Genomic DNA, 12,856 nt, shown 5'->3' with positions numbered 1-12,856 from the left:
TAAGAGAAACCTGGTGGACAAGCAGCGGCAAGGACAGGCCCATCTGCTTCATCCAACCAAGTCAGGTTACACATGCCAGGTCAAGTCCTCCATACTGGAGTAGATAGATGGGCCTGTTAGAACACGCTTCCAGCAAAAGGATGGTTGCTTCAAGATTGCATTACTACAATGCACTCTGTGTGTGACATTCCTTGCGCTTGATCCAGAAGCTGCAGTTTGTGCAGAATGGTGCATCATGGTTGCTGACAGGAATGAGACCGTGTCAGCATATAACACCTATGCTCACATACCTGCACTGGTTGCCCATTTGGTATATAAAACACTGAACAGCTTGCAACCAGTTTACTTGAGAGATGGCCTTACCCCATATATGCCCATTTGACTGCTTCAGTCTGCAGAACTGACACCGATACAGGTGTCACATAATACTCGTTCTGCCGTTGAAGGAAATCAATCTTTTAGCATGGCAGCACCTACACTTTGGGGCTCCCTGCCTACTAACAATACTGTACTCTTTTCAGCACCTGCTAAAAGCCAAGTAGAACACCATTCCAAAAATGAGTTTGACGATTCCCTTGCCTTTGATGAAAAGAGACACTTAAACTCTTTTTTAGCCCTCTCTTACCAGTCACAGGAAGAAATCATTAGCAGAATGACTTCCTTACAATACACCCTTATTCACTTTCGGCCTCCAGAGAAAGCTAATACAATCACGGATCAAATTATGGAAATAATGTCTAACCAACACAGAGGTAAACAAAGGGAAGAGGTGGAGAACCCCCCCCCATAAACAAAGATAATCAAATTGATAAGGAACACCCTCCTATCAGAGAGTATAACTATGCTGTCCCTTCAAGTTATTCTATAACCTCTGTTGAATGGCTCCAAAGAAGATTTCTTAATCTGGAAGAATTAGCTCTCCCTGACCTGAAATCAACAACCCAAATTCTAACTACTAAAAAGGAGTTCTCTAACCCTTTGATAGGAGGCGGGTCTGTGTTTGTGGACAAAGTTGGGGAATCAAATCAAATTGTAGAACTGGATTGATATAATGATTCTAGTAATGATAAGTTCAATAGAGTTTTCAGCACCCAGTGCCACACAAACCTGGGGGGGGGGGAGACACACATGAAGTTCAAGCCTTGTCTGACTATGAAGTTATAACTCCAATAAGGAATTCAGCAGGCCAGACGCACAATCAACCTGTCCTCAACAATACATGCAAGGTCTTATCATGGAATGTGGCAGGATGGTCCCCCAAGTTAGAAGATATGAATTTTAAAGAATTCTGCATAAATTTTGATATTCTCTGCCTACAAGAAACTTAATAAAAACATTCCTTCCAGTAGCACCTTAGAGACTAACTAAGTTAGTTACTGGTATGAGCTTTCGTGTGCATGCACACTTCTTCAGAACATTATCTGTTGCTGGAATTCAGAAGCTGACAAAGACTTGACCAGCAATGAACTTTTTATTGCTTCACACACAGAGATAGCCAGATACACTCCACATTAGTAAGTTGCAGGATTGAGTTTCCGACTTCTCCTTCCCTCATTTAAGCCTCCCTCCCGGCAGCCTTCTGAGACTCAGCTCTAAATTGCTTTGCCCTTTTCTCTGCTCTACCCTCTCAAGCTCTGAAGGGGAGAGGGAAAGGGGCTGGAACAGAACTGTCTTGCAGAGCAGGAGACGTAGCCCTGGCAGAGTCTGTGCCCACACTGAGCCAGTGTCAGGAACTGGCTAGATAAGTAGTGCTGGCAGCCAGTTATCCAGGAGGGACCAGGGAGTGACACTGGGGAAGAAGAGGATTTTGAGCCTGGTTCAGACTGGTGGGACATGGAAGAGCAATCCACGGAGGGAACTAGCAAGGAAGCATCAGAGCTGGAGAGTTTGGGGGAGGGGGGTCCTCTGATTTCCAGCAACAGATGGCGGCCAACGCCTTCGCCAAAGAGAATTTGGCTGCGCCGAGGGAGTGAAGCACCAGGATGGAGCTTTTTTCAGAGAAAGATGGCCAAGTTCTACGTCAGTGCCACGACAGCTCGCTTCGGACAGCATAAAACCTTGTATCACTTGATGTGGCAGGTTTTGGTTTTTCAAAAAATCATTTTTATTGGTTTTCCAATAAAAACAGCCAATCAACATATCCGGATCATAATCCAATTAAAAATAATAAACTAGAATTTTTTAAAATGACAGAGCTTGCAGGGCAGCAGCTGAAGAAGGAGCAAAAGAGTTTTCTTGTGTGTGTGTTTCTTTGTGGCTGATTAGCTGCTCTCCCTGTGCAAAGGTCAGAGGGGGCAGGGTTTCTGTTGAGTCAGGTGATTAGCTGTGGGAGGAGCTTATCAGAGCTTGCAGGGCAGCTTGATCCATCTTTTAGATTTAGGGGAGCTAGTCTCAAACGTTTCTTGAGGGAGACCTAGGTTTTTTTTGGGGGGGGTTATTTGTCCTGTCTTCACGCTTTTTAAGATGGAGGACCACTGTAGCCACCCCCAACGACACGTTCTCAAGATGGAGGGGGAGGGAACAGCTGCAGTCGCCTGCGGTTCCTGCGCAATGTTTGCCATCTTGCCAAAGGTTGCAGGCAGCTTTACCTGCAGCAATTGCATGTTGATTGCCCTCTTAAAAGACAAAGTCCAGCAACTGGAGGAACGTGTAGCTACGCTCCAAAGAATTAGAGAGCTGGAGCTCTTCTTGGAAGCAACAGAGCACACCGTCTCCACCAAGGAGGAGACAGGGGACTCCCCTGAGAAGGAGGCTAGTTCATCAACACAGGAGCCAGATATATGGAGAAACGTGACTCAAAGAAGTAGGAGGCCCAGGGTTCGTTCTGATTGTTTAGAAATACACAATCGCTTTGAGGTCCTCTCCCCTAGCATGGAAGACGAAGAGCAGACTCCATTTGAGGATCTCTCCCTCATTTCAGTCGATCAGGTATATGAAGACGAGCAGCAAAGTCAGTCCTCAGGGAATGTGCAGGCGACCTTGGAACGGACAGCTCATGGAAGAACCCCGACCAAACCTAAGAGGAGGCGTGTAGTGGTGATAGGGGATTCCCTACTGAGGGGAACAGAAGCAGTGATCTGTGGGCCTGACAAGAGGTCTCGGGAGGTGTGCTGTCTCCCCGGGACTAAGATCCAAGATGTAACTGAACGACTGCAAGGAATCATAAAACCCACTGACAAATACCCCTTCCTCTTGGTTCATGTGGGAACCAATGACACTGCAAGCAATAGCCTCCAGAAGATCAAAAGAGACTACGAGGCTCTGGGCAGGAAATTGAAGCAATTAAATGCACAAATTGTCATCTCATCTGTCCTCCCAGTTGAACGACGTGGCCCAGGGAGAGAGGGAAAAATAGTGGAAGTGAACAGCTGGCTTCGCAAATGGTGTAAACAGGAACGGTTTGGATTCTTAGATCACGGACTGCAGTTTATTGAAGATGGACTTCTGGCAAGCAATGGACTGCACCTCACAACGGTTGGGAAGAATGTTTTTGGCAGAAATCTCAGAAACCTCATCAGGAGGGCTTTAAAATGACTAATGTGGGGGAGGGAGACAGTGCTCCTGAAGGTAGGAGTTTATCAATTGATGAAGATGATCATCCAAATGTCATAGACCAAATGGAGCAAACAGCACGCAGACCTAGTGGTGGGAGGAAAAAATCCTTAAATAAGAGACACGGGGGAATGATTAATGGACTTCAATGTCTGTACACTAATGCGCAAAGCATGGGAAATAAACAAGATGAGCTTGAGCTCTTGGTACAGCAAACTAAATATGACATAATAGGCATCACTGAAACCTGTTGGGATAAGTCCCACGATTGGAATGTAATAATGGAGGGATACAGTCTATTTCAGAGAAACAGACCAGACAAGAAAGGAGGAGGAGTGGCGTTATATGTCAGGGATGTGTATACCTGTGAAGAGATCGAAGATTTAGAACCTCAAAGCCAAAGTGAGAGCATTTGGGTCAAAATTAAGGGAGAGAAGAATAACAGAGACTTCATTGTGGGAGTTTACTATAGATCCCCAAGCCAAACGGAGGACATAGATGATGCCTTCCTGGAACAGATGGCCAAGCATGCAAAAGGAAGGGAGATAGTGGTAATGGGGGACTTCAATTACCCGGATATTTGTTGGATGGCAAACTCAGCCAAGAGCATAAGGTCAAACAGATTCCTCACTGGCCTTGCAGACAACTTCATTGTCCAGAAAGTGGGAGAAGCAACAAGAGGAACAGCCATTTTATATCTGGTCCTAACCAGTGTTGATGACCTGGTTAGTGGGGTAGAAGAGGAAGGATCATTAGGCGCGAGTGATCATGCTCTTCTGAAGTTTACTATACAGCGGAAAGGAGCAGCCAAGCATACTAGGACTCAATTTCTTGACTTTAAGAAAGCCGACGTCATAAAACTTAGGGAAGTGCTGGGTGAGATCCCATGGACAGTAATACTAAAAGGAAAGGGAGCTCATGATGGCTGGAAGTTTGTTAAGAGGGAGATAGTAAAAGCACAATGTCAGGCAATACCAATGAGACGGAATCATGGAAGGTGGCTAAAGAAGCCAGGGTGGCTATCTAAAGGGGGTTGGACTCGATGGCCCTTGTGGTCTCTTCCAACTCTATGATTCTATGATTCTATGAAATATATAAAAGGATGTCATATAGAGGAGGCAGAAAGTTTGTTTTCTTCTGCTCCAGAGAAGCGGACACGGAGCAATGGATCCAAACTACAAGAAAGAAGTTTCCAACTAAACATTAGGAAGAACTTCTTGACAGTAAGAGCTGTTCGACAGTGGAATTTGCTGCCAAGGAGTGTGGTGGAGTCTCCTCCTTTGGAGGTCTTTAAGCAGAGGCTTGACAACCATATGTCAGGAGTGCTCTGATGGTGTTTCCTGCTTGGCAGGGGGTTGGACTCGATGGCCCTTGTGGTCTATTCCAATTCTATGATTCTATTATTATAGTCCAGATTGTAATTATTAATTTTCCCGGGCTCTCCATAGTCTGGACCTTTGAAGCATATCTCCAAATCTTTGTTCCTGCCTTTTCTCGTTTTCATATTTTCCGCCTTCTGATCTTAACGCTTTAAAGTTCTCCGTCCCTGACTCTGCGATTCTCAGTCATGTCAGAAATCATATATCCTTTCATCTGTTGAATACAGCTTTATTTGTGTATATATATTTTTTCAACTGTCTATTTGCCTTTGCAGCTTTCACTGACTCCGTTCCAATCTTCCAATCCGGGCTGTTGTCCAAGCTTTTTGTTTGAGATTTAATAACATAGTAGCTTCCACATTGTTAAGTTATTACTGTAAATTGTTAAGCATACTGTTTGTAATAATGCAATGTAAATGAGCTGTATTCCACAGATATAAGTCATTTGGCGATCAATCAGTCTCTCGGAGACCACACAATTCCCCCCCTCTGTGCCCTATGGGTGGGGCTGCTAGAAATCCATCAGCCTTCTCTCTCGCTCATAATGCAAAAAACTTCTGCAAACAGCTGCACTATATGTTGTCCCAAATTGTTATCTCCAGTCATTACAAAGTCAGCCAGCAAATATTTCCCGCTTCTCTCGAAAAGGGAGGAATTCTCATTTTTCCGTGCTGGGTCATATTAACAAGCGCCATCTTGTTTCTACATTTATCTTTATCAAGTCTTTCAAGTCTAAGTAAAGCTGTGCAATTGAATACTTGTTGTGCTCTGGGACCCAGTGTCCTGCTGCGTGCACCTTGATGCAAGCTGACAATCTCAGATGCGGCAGTTTTGGTGGCTGTGGGTGCCTGAGGACGTCAAGGAGTAGGTTCACGCCTGCAAAAGCTGTCAGTGTGCCAGAGAGGAGCCAAGATGGCGACGGACACAGCAGCCTAGTCAGACTCCTCTGTTTTTAGTTAAGCTTTTAAGTAGTTTTTAAAGTAGTTTTTAGCCACCTCCTGGTTTTAAACTCTCAGTTTTAACGTCTTATCAGCTGTTTTATCACCTCCTCGCTTCCCTTTGCTTTTAGTTTATTGTTTTATTGTTTTTATTGTTTTATTGTTTTACTGGAGTACGGCGGAGCAGAGCAGGTCGAGGGAAGCCACTATCTACCTCCGAACAGAGTGCTGGCCAAACAGAGGAAGAAAGTCAAACCAACACTACTGGTGAGGCCTTCGGGAGTTTCCCTTTTATCTGAGAACGACCCGCGGTGGGCCCTGCGATAAGCTCCGAAGGAGAATTTTTTATATTAGTCTTAGTCCTGGTGGGAGTAGGACTTCAAAGGAATGGTCTGTGTTGCTTACCGGTAGTCTCCTTGTCGAACTAAATTGCCGGACTGTGAGGGTGAAGGTGAAGACGCCGACTTTCATATGAACAGGCAGTGAAATACACCCCCACTGCAAGTGCTGGCAGGCTTGAAGGAAATATTTAGTTGACGTTAAAATACTATCCCCCCTCTACTCGATATCTGAAATATGGGATATGGGAAACGTCTTAGAGATTCGGAGGAGACAGTCCCCATTCCCTTTCCGAGATCAAAGCAAACAAGGGTGGAACCATGTCACTTTAAGGAAGGGAGTAATCTACTGGATTGTTCCTACACGGTAGAAACTCAGAACCGTTTTAACCCTCTGATTGATTGCGTGTCAGCACTTAAAGATGAAGAGCGAATAATACCTCAAATAACAAGCAATGTGGGCAACAGTAAGAGTGTAGTCTCTCCTCAGAAGGAGGAACTGGTCCTTGGCACAGCCAATCATATGACATTTGAACAGTCCCATTTAATAATCAAAACCTTGCACTGTATATTCAAAAGACTAGATGATCTTTCGTCCCAGCTGCACAGCCTCCAACAAAAGCTAGTTACTACTTCTCCAGCGTCAGCCAGTGTCAAGTCTCTTGAAGAGAGGAAGGGGACGAGGAGTTTGTCCTTAAATAACAAACGTACTGACAAATTTAAATACAACCTTAACCTTCATTTAGGTCATCAATCCTTGATTTTAACACCAAGGAAAGTGTGCCTAACTATACAAAATGGGGACCCAAGATGGAGAACTCTGGGCGGTGCCAAGGAACTCCTAATGGTGCTTTTAAATATGGAGGCAACACAAATTGACCTCTGTGCAGTCCTCCCCCTTGTCTATCATCATAAATCACAGAGAGTCCTGCTTGCGTTCCAATCCACAAAAATTCCCACTATCATATTACGAAGGAAAGCATTTTTGTTTCGCTGTGGGATAGCACCAACGAGAGCCTTTATAGACCCTTCACCTAAACCCCTACTGTTGGAGGCAATAACCAAAGAGGGCTTAAAATCTGCTAAACCCGATCCACCAGTGGACACCGGAGTGGGTGTTCTACCCCAGGAGATGAGTTATGTGGCCTCCACTCCCCTAGCAAAGAACAATGACCATCCGGAAAGTGGCCTGACACCACCAGAAGAGATCGAACTCATTGCCTCCTTTGCAGATTTACCAGCGGTGGAACAAAAAGAAATTATTAATAGGCTCGAATCGCTTAAAACCCAACTTATCAGGAAGCTCAGCACCAGAATACCCATGTACAGCGATCATGACATCCTAGAAGAACCAGTTCATATGGATATCACAATATCTAATGCTAAATGTATGTCGGTAATGGAGGATAAGATACATCCCCAAGAAGCAACTACCAGTCCTTCCCTCCAACCAGAACAACCCTCCGTGCTCTTAATAGATTTACATGACCGTCCCTTGATAAACATACCTGAAGAAAGCAGCACACAACAGGAAAAATCCCCTTCTACACATTCATCGATGCCAGACCTGGAACCTTCTTATAGCACTGACCAATCAAGAGAAGAGGTGCCTTTGCCAACCTTCCCAAATAGCCCACTCGCCCAGCCTTATTCCTCTTTGCGGAGTATTATGGATTCAACAGCAAGACCAGTGACGGAACTGATTGAAGATCCAACAGGCCACATAAATCAAGTAGCCCAAAAGACCAGTAGCAGGCTACAGAGAGACCAAACTTCTGACGAGATAGATGGACCACACCGGGTGGCCCTCCAAACTCTTTTGGAAAAGGGGGCCGCCCCTGCTCAAGGTCCTTCTCCTAGTAGATTGAGTGGCCAAGTTCAACAGTCAGACAACCTTGTAAATCCTCCCACTCAGCCCTTACGAGAGGTTTTTCATCAGAGGAAGATAACTGATTTCTTTATTGGCTCCCCTCTTCCCGTATTAAAGTTGAGCCAACCTTCCGAATGACAGTCAATTGGAGGAACGAGGAAACCCCAGCCTTCAATATTAAGTTGGAACATTGCTGGCTGGAAAAGTAAAAAATCAGATCCAGAATTCCAAAAATATATTAATTCCTTTCTTATCATACTATTACAAGAAACTTGGGTGGAGGAGGAAATTGAGTTAAATGGCTTTGAGTTTATATGTCTGCCTGCTAGCCCGTCAATGAATGGTGGCCGCCCTAAAGGTGGCCTTACAATTGGTATCTCCCTTAAACTTCGGGCTAAACTTTCACTAGTGCACGCATTTCCGCCTTATGCTATTACCGGACTGATCTCTGGTGGAAACTTCTCTTTATTGGTTACAAATGTTTATCTCCCCCCGGGAGGGTTAGCAGCTGATCTTACTTCTAGATGGGAATCCCTAGAGGATTTTTTACTTTCTTGTTATCTTAAATATCCTAATGTCCCCTCCATTACCGGAGGCGATTTTAACGCTCGGATAGCCTCTAATCGGGAGGCTCTTATAAAGTCTAAATGGTGGGTCGACCCCGGCGCTCAAACCTACGATCTAATATATATCCCCACTAGAATATCAAAGGATGTAAAAGTCAATAAGGCGGGAGTGATGCTTTATCAGATGGCTTTACGCCTTAATTTAATTATATTAAATGGCAGGTGTCCTCCAGATATACCAGGAGAGTTCACCCACCTGGGGTTAAATTCAAACAGTGTTCTTGACTATGTATTGGTTTCCCGGGATCTATTTTTGAATGTCACCTCTTTTAAAATTGATAATGCCCAATTTAGTGACCATCTTCCCCTGACAACCAAGTTATGTGTTGACTGGCACCTGCTCGAGCGCTCCCACCCAATCCCGGTGATTGTGGAGCCGTCCACTAAAATAAAGGGGATTAGATGGTCCCCTGCCCTCGCCCATAGATATACGGATTTTATCCGAGCAAAGTTTCCTGGTGATCAGCCGGACATAGGAATAGTCCCGTGTGATCCTATTACCTGTATGAATTTTTTCTCTTCCCTGATAGAAGTTTTAACTCGCTTTTTTACTTCTCCAAGCTATAGAGTTAAAAACGATTATTTTAAATTTGGCGCCCCTTGGTTCAACTCTGCTTGTAAACTAGCCAGACTCCATCTACATACAATATATAATGACTATAAACTTTCCGGCGCTCTGGCCTTACCTCCATCTTATTCCCTAGCTAAAAAAGCATACAAACAGGCCCAGAAATCGGCCAAACGGGAATGGCATTTAAATCGCTGGCAGACTATAATTTCTGCCTCAAAATCTCATAACTCCCGGAAATTTTGGTCCTTAATAAAGGGAAGAAACACGAAATACCCCTTAACGGTGATCCCGGCCCCTACATGGGAGCAGTTCCTGAGAAAATATTTCTCAGTGGCAGAAGCTCCGGCCACTCACTGGAGACCTTCTAATCCCCTTCCCGTCTGGCCCAATACCGACCCTGCTGAAATCCTAGAATTGATAGCTGAGCTGAAAACTGGTAAGGCCCCTGGGCCAGATTTGGTCCCTGTTGAGGCTATAAAGTTACATTCTACATGGTGGGCAGGGATTTTAGCTAAAACGTTTGACGCAATAAATGCCACGGGCTTAATACCAGGAACGTGGAAGGAGGCCATTATAATTCCTATCTACAAAAAAGGCCCTCCCGGTGACCCAGGGAATTACCGGAATATCAGCCTGCTATTGTCCATTGGGAAAATATATGCCCGTTTTTTGCTGGCAAGGTTGATGAAGTGGTCAGTTGAGGCTGACCTGATTGGGCATGAGCAAGCTGGATTTAGATCAAACCGTTCCACAACAGACCAGGCAATTATTCTTTATCACTTAGCCCGGAAATACTCGACACCTCGACGGGGCCAACTTTGCGCAGCCTTCATAGATTTGAAAGCTGCGTTTGATAGTATTCCGAGGCAATTACTATGGGATAAACTTGCCTGCTGGGGAATAGACAGAAGGCTCCTGTGGCTTATCTCCCAACTTCATGCCGGGTCCGTGGCCAGGGTAAGAATATCCCCTGCTGGAGACCTAACTAACCCAGTGCCAGTAAATAAGGGTGTACGCCAGGGTTGTATTTTAGCACCTCTTCTTTTTAACTTATTTATCAGTGATATGAGGAACCCATTAATCGACTCACAAAAATTTATCCACACCCCCCGTATAGCAGATTATCGTTGTCCTTTACTTCTCTATGCAGATGATGCGGTACTACTCTCCTACTCCAGAGTGGGTTTAAGGAGGGCACTAAAGATTTTTGTGTCATATTGCCATTCTAATCATCTGTCTATCAACCATTCCAAGTCCAAAGTACTGATATTTTCAAGGAGTCGAAAATTATATTCATGGAAATTGGAGGGCACGAAAATCGAACAAGTACATAAATTTAAATATTTAGGAATTTATTTTCAATATAATTTAGGGTGGAAAGCGCACGTTGAATATCTTCAAAACAAGACAAAAGCCCTATCACACTCCCTCCTCCGTTTTTTCTACTCTGAGGGGGCCTTATTCATCCCTGCGGCCTTGAAAGTGTATAGCATCAAAGTGATGGCCACAATGGCCTATGCTGCACCTTTATGGGCTGCCTTTGCAAACCTCTCACCTTTAGAGTCGCTTCAAAGCCAATTCTTACGCCGACTTTTAAAACTACCAACATGCGTAAGTAATGCGGCTATTCGCTTAGAAATGAAGATCCCCTCAGTGGAGTTAGTTTTATGGAGGAGAGTTTTGATTTATTGGATATCCCTATGGCATAAACTCCCGAACCACTATCTCATTCAAAGCATGTGGCGGGATGACTTCACAAATTTGTGGTCAGGAAAAATCCATGCCAAATTGCTGTCCTATGAGATCTCGCCCACGGAATTGCTCAAACTGGATCTAAACGCGGCAAAAAGGTGTATAAATCAAAGGCTGGATGATGTGGAGCTATACCAAAATTTCTTAGCTGGTGGTGGAGCCTGCTCGCCATTAAATCTCGGCATAACCCCTATCTATCGTGCTCCGTCCTACTTAACATCGCTTATAGCCGCATCTCACCGATATGCCTTCATTAGAGCCAGGTTCAATGTTTTTCCAACAAACGTGCTGAGACATAGATTCACTAAGGGCCAAGTCCCTTCAATGTGTGCTTGTGAAATGAAAACATCTGAATCTTTACATCATGTTATGTTTATCTGCCCTATGTACAGTTCAGCTCGTGCTAGTATACTAAACTCCATAATCCAGCCTATGGCTGCCAAACCAGTAGACCTACAGCTTGCCTGGGTTCTTCAAGATGTAGATCCTTATATTACTCTACAGGTTGCTAAATTCCTAACAGCCGTCCTCTCGTACAAGAGACGGAATGGAATGTTAGCTGATTATTGATAGTTATAAGAATTTTTGATAATGACATCAGATATTGATTTTAGCGTAGTGCCTAAATTTTTAACTTTAATCTTAAATTTTTTGTTTTGATTTGCCAATATTTGTCCTTGCGAGCTGTGAATTGTGCTATATTACTTGAGGCTTGTACGAGACCGCTGTTTTATTTGATTTGTTTTGTGTGTTGTGCTTTATGATGGGCGTAAAGCCGAATAAACATTTTGATTTGATTTGTCAGTGTGCCAAGCGGCCTCAGGAAGCCCTGGTGGGGCTACTGCAACCCCTGCCTACACCGCAGGGGCCCTGGGAGACCATAGCCATGGACTTCATTACTGAACTGCCGTCCTCGTGACAGCAGACTGTGATCTGGGTGGTGGTGGACCTGTTTACCAAGATGGCACATTTTGTGTCTTGCAAGGGGCTTCCAACAGCCTAAGAGACAGCCCAGTTCTTCATAGATCATGTCTTCAAGCTGCACAGTCTGCCACAGCGAATTGTGTCTGAAAGAGGAACCCAGTTCACCTCCCAGTTCTGTAAGAAGGTCATGCAACTTCTGGACATGGAACTGTGCCTCTCTTCAGCTCATCATCCGGAGACCAACAGAGAGGCAGAGAGAACCAGCAACACACTGCAGCAGTACCTGTGCTGTTACGTCAGTTACCAGCAGGATGACTGGGTGGCCTTGCTCCTTTTGGCCGAGTTTGCGTATAAAGAAGTCTGACCCATCTTCTTTAACTTTCCATATGCTGGTGGAATCCCACCACTCCAAATGGTTGGCTCGCATTGAAAGCAGAATCAGAACATGTGGCCTATCACTCGAGTCGCTGCTTATGCTCCCATAATTGCAAGCATTCCAGACAATCAAGTGCAGAATCCTAGAGATTGAATTCCAAGCCCTTAGCAGTACAGCCAATAAAACCTGTTCCCCATTGGGGTTGGGAATTCTACCCTCATTTGGCCAGGGCCCTCCATATTTACATTACCTTTATGCTCCCCACCTAAGCAGAGCTATTTCCCTCTCAAGATTTCACATCTTGCCATCTAGTAAGATGTTAGATTCTTGAAAATCCCTTATTCTGAAAGGTACTGCCCTTGTGGCACAAAACAGGCTGTATCTATCACACACGTTTTGTTTCATTGCCCAGTTTATGCAAAAATAAATGATTAGTATTTGGCCCCCTTATTGAAGGAGGGGATCTTCCAGGGTGACCTATCTGTTGAATAACTGTAGGAATGACTTGGAGAATGCGGCAAGATTTTGGA

General features: G+C 44.6%; 1 protein-coding gene across 1 annotated transcript in view; it reads left to right on the top strand.

Moving 5' to 3' along the window:
• Window positions 1–12,856, top strand: part of LOC310697843 (putative helicase senataxin) — a gene marked incomplete at its 3' end in the record, with an annotated part of 174,631 nt that overhangs the window by 76,919 nt on the left and 84,856 nt on the right. The gene's annotated exons all lie outside the window — the stretch shown is intronic.

Source organism: Podarcis liolepis (assembly GCF_965112155.1).
Source record: "Podarcis liolepis genome assembly, chromosome: W".
NCBI classification, from domain to species: Eukaryota; Metazoa; Chordata; class Lepidosauria; order Squamata; family Lacertidae; genus Podarcis; species Podarcis liolepis.
The sequence above is the reverse complement of the archived record's forward strand: the minus strand, read 5'-3'. Positions and strand labels throughout refer to the sequence as shown.